We start from the raw sequence: 12796 nt of genomic DNA on the forward strand, positions 1-12796 counted from the left end.
AAGATCATTGAGGTTTTCATGGATGATTTCAGTGTATTTGGGAGTTCATTTGATAATTGCTTGGATAATCTGACCTTAATTTTGAAACGATGTGTTGAAACTAACCTTGTCTTGAATTGGGAGAAATGTCACTTTATGGTGAAACAGGGTATAGTTTTAGGACATATTGTTTCAGAAAAAGGAATTGAAGTAGATAAATCAAAAATAGACCTTGTACGTCACTTACCCTCTCCTACTTCGGTTAGAGAGGTACGTTCGTTTCTTGGCCATGCAGGGTTCTATAGGCGTTTTATCAAGGACTTTTCCAAGATGTCCAACCCTCTTTGCCGATTGCTTCAAAAAGATGTGCCATTCAAGTTTGATGGAGAGTGTAATTCGGCATTTAACCAACTCAAGGAGAAGCTAGTCTCGGCCCCCATTATTGTACCTCCAGATTGGAGCCTTCCGTTCGAGCTCATGTGCGATGCATCCGACTATGCATTAGGAGCTGTTCTAGGACAAAGAAGAGACAAGCGGCCGCATGTCATATACTATGCCTCTCGGACTCTCAATGATGCCCAATTGAACTACTCCACGACGGAAAAAGAACTTCTAGCTGTGGTTTTTGCTTTAGATAAATTCCGTTCATATTTAATTGGTACTAAAGTAATCGTTTATTCTGATCATGCAGCTTTGAGGTACTTGCTCACGAAAAAGGAAGCAAAGCCGAGGCTTATCCGTTGGATTCTTCTTCTTCAAGAATTTGATATTGAAATCCGGGATAAGAAAGGAAGCGAGAATGTAGTGGCTGACCATTTAAGACGAATGATCCACGAGGAGCATGAACATGCCGTACCTATCCCTGAAACTTTTCCCGATGAGCAGCTGCTTTCCATTGAGGTAAGTGAACCATGGTATGCAGATTTAGTGAATTACTTGGTGGCTAAACAAATTCCAAATGAACTAAACAAGCACCAACGTGATAAGCTTAAAAATGATGCACGTTTCTATGTTTGGGATGACCCTTATTTGTGGAAGTATTGCTCAGATCAAATTGTAGGTAGATGTGTGCATGATTCTGAATTTCACTCAATTCTAAGCTTTTGTCACACATATGCATGTGGTGGTCATTTTGGCACACAACGCACTGCCCTCAAGGTTTTAGAGTGTGGTTTTTATTGGCCGACTATATTTAGGGATGCTAGAGCCTTTTGTATGTCTTGTGATCGTTGCCAACGAATGGGTAACATAGGTACCAAGGACCAAATGCCGCAAACCCCTGTCTTTAATGTTGAAATTTTTGATGTTTGGGGCATTGATTTCATGGGCCCTTTCCCTCCATCTTATGGTTTCACTTATATCTTGCTAGCTGTTGATTATGTTTCTAAATGGGTGGAAGCAAAAGCCACCCGTACTAACGATTCTAAGGTGGTTGCAGATTTCGTGAAAACTAACATTTTTGCTAGGTTTGGAATGCCGAGAGTAATCATAAGTGATGGAGGGTCTCACTTTTGCAATCGGACCATTGAGGCGTTGCTAAGAAAGTACCATGTCAACCATAAGGTCTCCACACCTTACCATCCTCAAACAAATGGCCAAGCCGAGGTGTCTAACCGAGAAATCAAACAAATTTTGGAGAAGACCGTTGGACCAACAAGGAGGGATTGGAGCTTACGTTTAGATGATGCACTGTGGGCATATCGTACGGCGTACAAAACACCCATTGGGATGTCACCTTTTCGGCTCGTCTATGGTAAGCCATGTCATTTGCCCGTAGAGTTAGAGCACAAGGCACATTGGGCCGTGAAGACTTTCAACATGGACATAGATGCAGCGGGAGTTCATAGGAAGCTCCAATTGAATGAACTTGAGGAGATTCGGAATGAAGCCTATGAGAATGCCCGGATGTACAAAGCCAAGACCAAAGCATTCCATGATAAAATGATTCGAACCAAGACCTTCACAGTTGGGCAGAAAGTGTTACTTTTCAACTCTCGCCTACGTTTGTTTCCTGGTAAGTTGCGTTCTAAATGGATTGGCCCGTTTGTTGTTACTAACGTTTTACCTTATGGTGCAGTCCACATAAAAAGCTTAAGGAATGGCGTAGAATTCAAGGTGAACGGGCATCGGTTGAAGCCATATTACGAGCATGGTGTGGGGCAAGTGGTGGAAGACATTCCTTTCCATTCCGTGGGCTCAAATGAAGATTAAAAGAGGGTACTCGTCCGGCTGAAAGACGTAAAAGAAAGCGCTTCGTGGGAGGCAACCCATGCATCCGATTAGAGAAGAACTTGGAAACCCCTTTAAGAGACTTATTTTTATTCCTTTCTTTTTTTTCTTTACTGCCTTTACTTTGCTTTCTTTCTCGTATTTGTTTATTTGCTTGCGCTGTTATGACTTTCTGCTTAAAACATTAAGGACAAAGTTTGATTTAAGTGTGGGGGGGTAAACAATTTGTATTTGCATGAATTTCGTGGGATTTATTCACCTATCACTTAGAATGTTGTTTCTTGCTGTTTTAAGCGTTTTTAGAGTGTTTTATAGTGTCTTGGTATAAAACTCCGAAAATTTGATAAAATAAAAAAAAAATAAAAAAAAATAAAAAAAATAAAAAAAAAAAACTCTTCTCTTTGTTGCTATTTCGTTTCTGCCTTGTTAGGTTGTTTAGTTGTTATTGTTTGTTTGTTTATTAATTGTGTGAGTCTATGATTGTAACATTGAGAAAATGTTTGATTTATTGATAGGCACTGCTAAACAAAGAAAGATGGTGCTTCACAAAGGTTGTTTGCTTGAGGCCCCACTACGTGGCTTTACTCTTGAAGCGGAAGGCGTAGGAACAGAAGGCATCGGAGCAGAAGGCGTAGGAATAGAAGGCATCGGAGCGGAAGGCATCGGAGTGGGAGGCATCGAAGATAGAGCATTCCAGGCCTCAATACTTGGCCAAGCGCTGGATGAGCCAGGAAAAAGGTGCCTCTGGAGGAAAGACGAAAACCTTTGACGGTCACTGTGAATCCGACCTTCAGACTCTTGCAGCTCATCAAGCTTCCTCTTCATGCCCGACGAATAGTTATTTCCAAGCACATGCAAACTTCTATTCTCATACTTAAGCTGCTGGATCTCCTGCTTGAGACTTTCCACCTCTGCCATCAATGATTCCACCTGACGGGAGCGGGCAAGCAGGCGTTGGCCCATGTTGGACACAGAACTCGCACACTGAACACTAAGTGCGAGGGACTCTTGAACGGCCAGCTCATCGGACCGTCCTGACAGCAGCCTACTATCTTTTGGTGTGAGGAGGTTCCTAGCTACTATTGTAGCTGTTGTGGCGTCCTGCATCACAGAGTCTTCACCTGAAATGGGACCGTTAGAAGAAAAAAAAGAAGGGCGCCATACATTACCTTGACGGGGCACAACCGGATCGCTGCTGAGACTCAAATCTAAGCTAAGGTTCGATGAGTTTGCCATTTTTTTCAAAAGTGTTCAAAGAGAATGGGTGGATGGAGTAAATTTTCAAAGGGCCGGAGTCGGTTTTCAAGAATGGGAAATCTTCAGAGTGTGTTTGTTGTGGTGATCGATAGCTCAATAAAAAAGCCAAGGCGACGCGTCCACCAATTTAAAAAGCCGGAATTTCCGGCGTAATTTAGGCGACGCTTTCTCAGCTTTTCAGAAGACGTGTTCAACTTTGTCAAAAGAGTTCTTCTTTTCAGACAACACGTGGAGGCCATCATCGCAACTACACATCTTTAGCCGACAAGCGCAAAGTTCGGCGACGCTTTCTCAGCTTTTCAGAAGACGCGTGCAGCTTTGTCAAAAGGAGCCGCATCTGCACTACCACGTGTCGTTCAGAAAGTGTGGGGCGTCGTTCAGAAATCGAAGGGGCGCCTGCTCAGAAATCGAAGAGGCGTGTTCAGAGATCGAAGAGGCGCCACTATTTCAAAAAAGACGGATTTGCGGGATCAAAACGTTTGTCGACAAAGGTAAAAAGTACCACCACATGATATTATCTCTATATATGTCGACCTTCGTCTTTTATGGCAGGGCAAACCTGAAGAAAATGCCCAACTCTCCCTCACCTCTGAGGGTGCACTCCCAGCAAGGCCTTTCGAAATACTCAATTCTTTCTTCTTCCCCAAAGATGATACCAGATGCCTGGAGTGCAGATGACCCAGGAGGAAGCAGCACAACAAATACATGTGCTGATTCATTCACCGCTTCTTCAAAAGCAAAGGTATCTCATATCATCAAGGTCAAAAGCAAAAGTATCTCATATCATGCTCTTTCCCTGTCTTTTTCTTTGTCCTTGTTCTTACTTGCATGGCAAAGTAAAAGAAGCAATCAGCCGGCACTTGGAGTCAGTCTTCCGATCTGGAGCCAACTGCCTGGAATCTATTCCTGATTGCTTACCTAGCGTTGCTCTCGAGTAGTCATCTTCAACGGTTGATACACTTCCAGAGAAGGGACCACTTCTGCAAAGGGGAGCGAGTAAGGCAAGTGAAAATGATACATTGAAGCATGTGGAGACAAACATAGGCTGAGTTATCCTCCAACCCTTTTCAATACGAATTGGAAAGATTGAACAAAGAAACAGACCAAAGGGGTAAGCTCAGACCTTCGGGGAAAACCAAATGAACCATCCTGCTGCCCAGTTCAAGAAGTAGCACAAAGGAAAATCAACGATGGGCAGAAACCAGTTCAAGAGTAAGCCTGTGGAATCACAAAGATCAAAAGCCTCAATGCAATTACCAAGGAGAAGATGGAATTTACACTCTATAACCAGATTTGCGTCTCTAAACTCTTCTCTTTGTTAATTACATTATGCCATGTTTAGTATGTTTAAGTGCTTTTTGTGTATTTACTTATGCTTTGTGTGAATCTATGCTTAAAACATTGAGGACAATGTTTGATTTAAGTGTGGGGGGGGGGGGGGGGGGGTAACTAAGTATATTTGATGCAAATTCGTTGGATTTTATCACCTATCACTTCACATGTTGTTTCTCACTGTTTTAAAACTGTTTTAGTGTGTTTTGTCTTAAAAATTCGAAAATCCCATAAAAATTTGAAATTTTTTTTTCAAAAACCCAAAAGAGTTGTTTTAAAGTTGTTTTTGTGTGTGTGTTTGTGTCTTAGGATACCTTCCAACACAATGATAAGGATTTGGTTTGTAATTGCATGACTGTTAAAAAGAGTTATAAACATAGAGAAAAGTTTGATTTACTCTTGGTATATGCTTGGTTATGGTTATAATGTATGACTTCACATGCAATCATAAAAGAAAATTTAGTTTTTGTAACATGCCTGAAGGAAGGAACTCAAACAAATGCTACAACCCTGAGAGACTTGAGCCTATAACGTTCTTTGGAGAGTATAATCTGTGATTTCTTGTTTTCTAAAATCGTTGCATGATCTCATTATTCTTTGCTTGGTTACTACTTAGAAGGTGTTTCATCATATAGTTCCAAATGCTAGAACTCATGCCCATTTCATTCAAAGCATGTTATTGATTTGCATAACATATATCAAGATGAAGTTGTGTAGTTGCCACCATAGCCAAATAGCCTCGCTTCCCATATTTCGTATATGTTGTAAGTTTTACCCCCGTTGAGCCATGTTAACCCATGTTCTTTGTTAACCCACTTTATCTTCACCTAACCTAGAATATGACCGTCCTTACCCTTGTTCTTAAAAGATAGTGAGCATGACTTAATTGAATTCCTTTTGAGTTACATTATGAAAGAAAATAAGTGTGGGGGAGAGAATGTTTAAGTGTTTATGTTTTGAGATTAAAAAGAAAAAAAAAAAAAAAAAAAAAAAAAAAAAGAGAGAAAAGAATAAGTGATTGAAGAAAGGTTCCAAAACACCAATTCTGGGCGTAAATTGTCTAAATTCTCCCTTTTTGTTCAAAAGTTGAGTTTTCATTCAAAAGTGAATTCTAAGTTGATTCAAATGCTTTGCTCACTATTTCTTTAAGAACCTTTGTTTTCCATATCCCTTCTTTATTATCCACATACCCCAAGCCCCGTTACAACCCTTGACTTCTATCTTGAGTGTTATGTGTTTCAATTTGTGGAGTTTGAACTTGGTATGAGCGTATGGTGTCACTGGTTCTCGCGTCTAAGTAGTAGCATTCCATTCATGAGATCATATCTAAACTTGATTATTAACTCCAGAAATTGCGTTCTTTGTGATACTTATATGTGAGTGTTCGTTTTCATGTTACATCAATCTTCTCACATATGACTAGATTAGGGTGTGTAGTTAGAAATTCTGAGTGAAAATCGAGTGCATATCTTGTAAGGAATTGAGCAAATTCTCTAAGGCATGTTACTACATTCAAAACATGGTTTTAAATGCTTAATTGTGAACTAGTATATGGTGACTATGATTAAGAATGTACTTAAGTGTGAAGATGACTAAAATCTGTGAGAATGATGATTTTTAACTTGTCATGTGCATTGGAAATCCCTAAAGACGGTTGTTGGAAGGTTTAGGTTGTGTTTTACGTGTTTAGTGTCGTTTTGTTTATTTGTTTTTATTCTGTTTTGCTCGAGGACTAGCAAAAGCTAAGTGTGGGGGTATTTGATAGGAGCATATTCATGCGACTTAAATGGCTTGTTCTCGTGCATTTACGTTATGTTTCTCTCGTTATTTTAGTCCTTTATGCTTCTTTTGTGTGTTTTCAGGTTCTAAGGGCCTAGGGAGCAAGAAAGTGCATTTTGAGGCCATTTGGAGCATTTTTGGGCATGGATTGGATAGCTTATCCATGGAGCCAAGAGGATGGACGAATTTGAAGGCCTTGTATGCACTTGAAGACACAAAACAATGGCCCTAACCCAATCACATAACACCTTGCCATGGGCTTAACACATTATGCCATACAAACCAACCTATTTTAGGCCCATTCTATGTACTTAAACCCTAGCCCTTTAAACTAGTTCATTTATCACTTATCAAACCATTCACTTATCACTCACCACATATCATTCATTTATCACTTAACATATCATTCATTTATCACTTAGCATATCATTCATTTATCAATTATCAAACCATTCACTTATCACTCACCACATATCATTCATTTATCACTTATCACAACAACAACCTAAAACACATGCACATGCACCACTAATCCCTTCACTTTCATGCCATCATTTCTCACCCCCTTTGCCGTGCAATACACATCAACACATTCCAGCTTTTCTCCTTCTCTTTGCAGCCACAAGTCACATGCATTCACACATAATCATTCACCCTATCCATCTTACATTCCACAAACAATGTCACATGCAAAACAACAATCATTCACACACAAAAACAGCACCATTCACCCTTGCCGTGGCCTTCACTCACATTTCCAGCTTTCCACCTTGCATTTCCACATGCACATTCAATCATTCACTCAAGCACCCTTGTGCCATGTTTCCCCCTTTGTTCCCACCCATCACATGCATTATCATCAAACAAACAACCCTAAACCGTGAGCTCCCATTCCTTTATGCCATTTTCAGATTTCCACCCACTAACCTAGTCATCAACACATGCACTTCCACCTTTCATCCACAATGATTCATGATTCATTCACTTTGCATCCTTTAATTCAATCACATACTTTCCCATTGTATAATACATCCACATGCATCTTTAAACAACAAACATTACAATCACATGCATCACAACCACAAAGAACCATCCTGAAAACACATTGCCGTGTATCCCCTTCATCAATTCCAGCATCTTCACATGTCTTCTAGCTTTCCCTTTCATTTCCACCACTCATTCTTCATCATTTCAGCCACCTACATGCATTAATTATTAAACTCTTCATCATTGCATTAAGAAAATGAGCAAGAAAGCTTCTCAATGCCGTGTATCCCCTTCACCATTTCAGCACATTCCAACACCTTCACATGCAATTCCAGTTTTCACATGTTTTCCTAACTGATTTTCCATCATTAATTAGCCATTTGCATCTTAAACAAACAGCCATATGTTCCCTCCATTACTCCTATAAATACCCTTGCATTCATTCATTCAAGACCATCTCATTTTCATACACAACACACCACAAACACTTCCATCTTCTCCCTAGCCGTGAGTCTTTCCATTTTCTGCACCATTCCCTTTCCTTTCTCCTCCATTTCTTCCATTTCCATAATCCCCCAATCCATTCAACACACCAACAACATCCCTTAGTCCTTGTGCTACAACGAAGACGAAGAGAAGAGGGCCTAAACGTTCATACAATTCACGTTTGAGTTGTTGGAATGTTTACGCGTTTCTTTGATTTCAATGTTTAAATTCAATTCTCTTTGTTTTGTAATATGAGGAATGGAAGAGAAGAGTGCCTAAACGTTCATACAATTCAAGTTTGAGTTGTTGGAATGTTTACGCGTTTCTTTGATTTCACAGTTATGAGGAACTAAACCCTTTTTGGCTAGGGGTGATTTCAATACCATGTTTATTTATGTGATATGAATTGATGAATTCCGGTTATGAACTCTTGATTCGTGAATGCAATTGGCTTAACTATTTGATGATTAACTTATTTGTGTTTGTTGATTGAGGGTCGACACTTAATTAGCATGCATGAATATGTGGCTAAAGTTTAAGAAGGTTTCACATAATCGTTACTAACTTATACTTGAAAGTAGTGAAGGTCGCTTGTCACGATCGCGTTAAGTTTAATTCTTAGCATGAGTAACATGATGTCATAGTTGCAAATGCTTTGTCAATGCTTATGGTTTTCATTATTCTTAATGATCTTCGATTGTATCTCTATTATGATGACATGTAGGGAACTTTTGAGAATGTTTTGGGTTGTCGAATGATGCCATCCAATCCAATAATATAAGGAAAATCTGAGGGTTAACTAGTGATGTCACGGTTAATTTGGGGCATTGTCGTTCATAATTCAATGAAGGAATAACTGGAAATTGATTCATATGCATAAATATCATGTGTAGAGAAAGAACCCTTAGCTAGCTTCCCATCCATTCATTTCCGTCAAATCCATATTTACAATTTGTTTTGTTTCCAAGTATTCATTTTAGTTTAAATTCGTCCAAATCCAATTCCCCCCTATTTCGTTGAAGTCTTAGTCTTAATCTTTCTTATTTTTAGTTTTGCTTTCTTCGAGCATTAAATAGTGTTTTATATTGTGTTTTTATGTTTTTAAGTCAATTTAGAAGGTTTTAGCAAGCCCTCCTAATCCCCGGTCTAGAACGATCCCTCACTTATCCATTCTACTACAATTGTCAAACGAGGGTTTAATTTGAGTGTCAAGTAATTCTCACATCACAAACCAAAATAGGAAATCTTGGCTTAACTTTCCTACTTCAAGTAGGAGACCTTCTTTGACTAGGAATCCTTCTTTGATTAGGAATCCTTCAATTTCGTCCATCCCTTTTGCTCCAAGCATATGCTATCCATTCCAAGTCCAATTTTGCTCCAAAATGCACCTTCTTGCTACCTTAGCCAATTGAACTTATAAACACACGAAAATAGCTTAAAATACTAAAATAACTATGAACTAACAACATAAATGTAAGAAAACAAGCTAACTAAGTTGCCTAAATATGCTCCTAACAGGATAGTAGATGTTCTGATGGAAGTTTCATATTATTATAAATGAAGGAAGAATATGTAACGAAGCACTTTCTCAATCAACTCAAAAGGTGCAACTTAGTTCCTTATCTGTCGTCTCACTGCTCAGTGAGGAACACAAAGCTCAGTCTCGTATTAAAGAAAAACTGCCCGAACGCTAACCTAATACGCAAAAGTTACGAAAAAAAGCTTTCTATTCTGTTGGACTGGCCTTTTGAAGATCACATATAGAGAGGACTTAGATATGTAGTAAAAGTGCAAGATATTTTCTGTTCTAAAACTTAATCGAAGGTAACCGTGTTGTGGTCTCATTTTATGCGAATCCAACTTCTCGTAGAGGTCAACGTTTTCCTCGGTACATTATGTGCCATTTGAACTCCTGTAGCTCAAGATATCTGTAACCAGATATACAAGCACATAAAAAGTTACTGCTAAATCTTATTCAGTATGGTGACTTAAACTGTGAAGTTATCAGTGTTAATTTATGTCTTTCAGAAGCAAGCTGCTGAGTTCATGCAAAAGTCTCGTGGGGCTGTTCTCAAGAACATGACAGCGTAGTACTGAGGTGGTAAATATTTAGTGCTTGATTAGTTTTTTGAACATGTTTTTAGTTACATTAATCTGTCCATGTTTTTCCATACCATATACAGTGCAATATGTATTTAGATTCAGAAAGAAAAGGAAACTGTAAACATTGGGAACACTATTGTATCACTACATGCTTTGGCAGGCAATGATATACATATAGAGACATCCTACATCTTTCTACTATTACGAAAAATCATAGTTTCATCTTCGTCATCACAAATATAAGTAATATAGTTACAGTAAATTTGGTACATATGAAATGTTAATAACAGTCAATATTTGGTGGGATGAGACTGATTAGCATAACGTTGTAGTCTATTGATATGTTTCCAGTAAACAAGGGTTATGGAATCAAATTCATTAATTTTCTTCGTCATTTTCTTGTTGTTCAATCAAATCCTGTAGAGAATTCAGCATTCTATGTTATCATCAATCTTATCACCATTCACGTTTTCTTCTTTTCCCTATCAGTGAATTGATCACTTTGCTGACAGATTCTTACTCAAAACTGATATGTGTGATGTTCATAAGTACCATAGAATTTTCCTACAAGATTATGCAAACATCCAAAATGGCTGCAATATTTCATTAATTTATAAGTGCCCCTGTTTGGTGCATGTTTCTGTTGAGTTAGTGCCCTATCTTTCTGGGTTTGTCTCAAAACAACGAGCTCTGGACTTGCATAAATAACATATCCTTGCTTTTCTGTGTATGCTTTTAGTTGAAGGTGGGTGCGTAGGGTTTTTTGCATTACTTAAAAATAATAGTAAAACTTGAGATAATTATGCATGAGGGTTTGAGCAACTTGCCATATAGTACCATATAGTAACGGTCATTGGCCCTTCTGTTTCATGCTTAAAGTCCCATTCTGCCCTTGAAGGTGCGGGATTACGGGATCAGCCAATTGATCCACTGGTCGCCTTGAAGTATCGAATCCCGCTCCCGAAGTACTTTTTGTAACTATTAGTACTCTTAGACTAGTTATTGAACAGTTGTATATTTAGTTTTTATGGTGGACCATTTAACAGTAACTCAACACTGGACTAATATTTGTTGGCCAAATCTTACTTTCATTGTACTTTTTCCCCCAACCTATTAAAATTCAATGTAATAAGTAGATAATTAGGTGCTTTGGAATTAATTAAAGGGGTTAGGCTTACGTCAACTCCACAAAATAGATGATAAGATGTAGATTAATTAATACAGAAAAGAATTGGTGATCTTTTTGTATCGACGATATTGTACTTTACATTAATTCAAATTATGAGAACGGAGATTTAAACTCAAATGCATAGAGAAAACATATATGTTCTAGCAAATGTGGAGTTAGGAGAGCTTTTGGGCTGAGTTGAGTGTCCAATTTTGGCCTTGTGGCCACTTCATTTTTAAGGATAATTTTTTACTTTAAACTAATCTAAACTACGAAAAGAAAGATTTAAACTAAGATGCATCATTCTAGGTAATGTCGTTATGTCCACATCTGTGAAACGGTCCTTTTATTCAATAACCAACAAAATAAAAAGCCTCATTATGAGCTCTCTCTTATATCAACTTTCACACTCATTCAAATCATGTGCATCTCCATCCTTAGAGACATCGCAAGACTTGGCGATATTTTCCTTTCCTTTCCTTTGTAGTCCGTCTCTTCCATGTTTTTTCCATGTTTGGCACGGTCGACAGGGCCGCAGTTGCCAGTCTCTCAAGCTCGACAGATTTCATCAAAGCATCGTGCAGAACCACTCAGTACCCTGCACTCTGTCTCCAAAGCCTTGCAGCATACACAAGTGCAATAAGGCAAAGTGAAAGGCAACTAGCTCAAACTGCCTTGACAGTGAGCCTAGCCCGGCTGCGGTCTGCCGCGTCCTTCGTGGCGAAGCTAACTAGGGTTAGGCAGATTAAGCCTAGGGAGTAGAGAGCTGTCAAGGAGTGCGTATAGAGAACATGGGGAACTAGGGCATATGTGGAGGGCGTTTGGGCAAGGACTTGATGTGGTAAATGAGCAATGTGGAGACATGGGTTAGTGCAGCCTAGGGAGTAGAGAGCTGTCAAGGACTGCGTATAGAGAACATGGGGAACTAGGGCATATGTGGAGGGCGTTTGGGCAAGGACTTGATCTGGTAAATGAGCAATGTGGAGACATGGGTTAGTGCTGCATTCACTGATGAAGGCATTTGCCTTGATGGGTTGTGACGTCGTTTTATGGATGGGAATTAAAGAATGCTAGAAGAAGGGTCAATAATGTTGCTCAGGTTGCTAGCAATGCATTGCCACTTGTTAAATGACTAAAAATAATATGATATTTAATATAATATAATAATTAAAAAGAGAATAATGTAGGAATAATGATTATAATTTTGTAACATGTGAGGAATATACTTATCATTTAAAGTTTTCATAAATGGGAATTAATTACTATGCTTTGAAAGAAAAATAAAAAAACATTCTTTTTTAGAAACATGGTAGATCATCCTTTTGCTTTTCCAAACATATTTGACGTCCTCAATTAAAAAACACAGAGGAGAGAAAATCAGAGAGAAAAGAGTGGCATCTTGGGGTTGGGTGAGCTCTTGTGAAATACTATGAGGTGGTGTACGAGGGTTTCGGTTTTGATTTATGTTGATTTAAC

The 12796-nt window shown here is 38.8% G+C and overlaps 1 pseudogene; it reads left to right on the plus strand.

Annotated features, from left to right (window-relative positions):
• The first annotated feature begins 11399 nt into the window (after positions 1–11399).
• LOC125471018 lies at positions 11400–12452 on the plus strand (annotated as a pseudogene).
• Positions 12453–12796: the final 344 nt, after the last annotated feature.

Source organism: the organism of the source record quoted next, unplaced genomic scaffold, assembly GCF_019419815.1.
Source record: "Pyrus x bretschneideri cultivar Hongxiangsu unplaced genomic scaffold, Pyrus_bretschneideri_v1 Contig103, whole genome shotgun sequence".
NCBI classification, from domain to species: domain Eukaryota; kingdom Viridiplantae; phylum Streptophyta; class Magnoliopsida; order Rosales; family Rosaceae; genus Pyrus; species Pyrus x bretschneideri.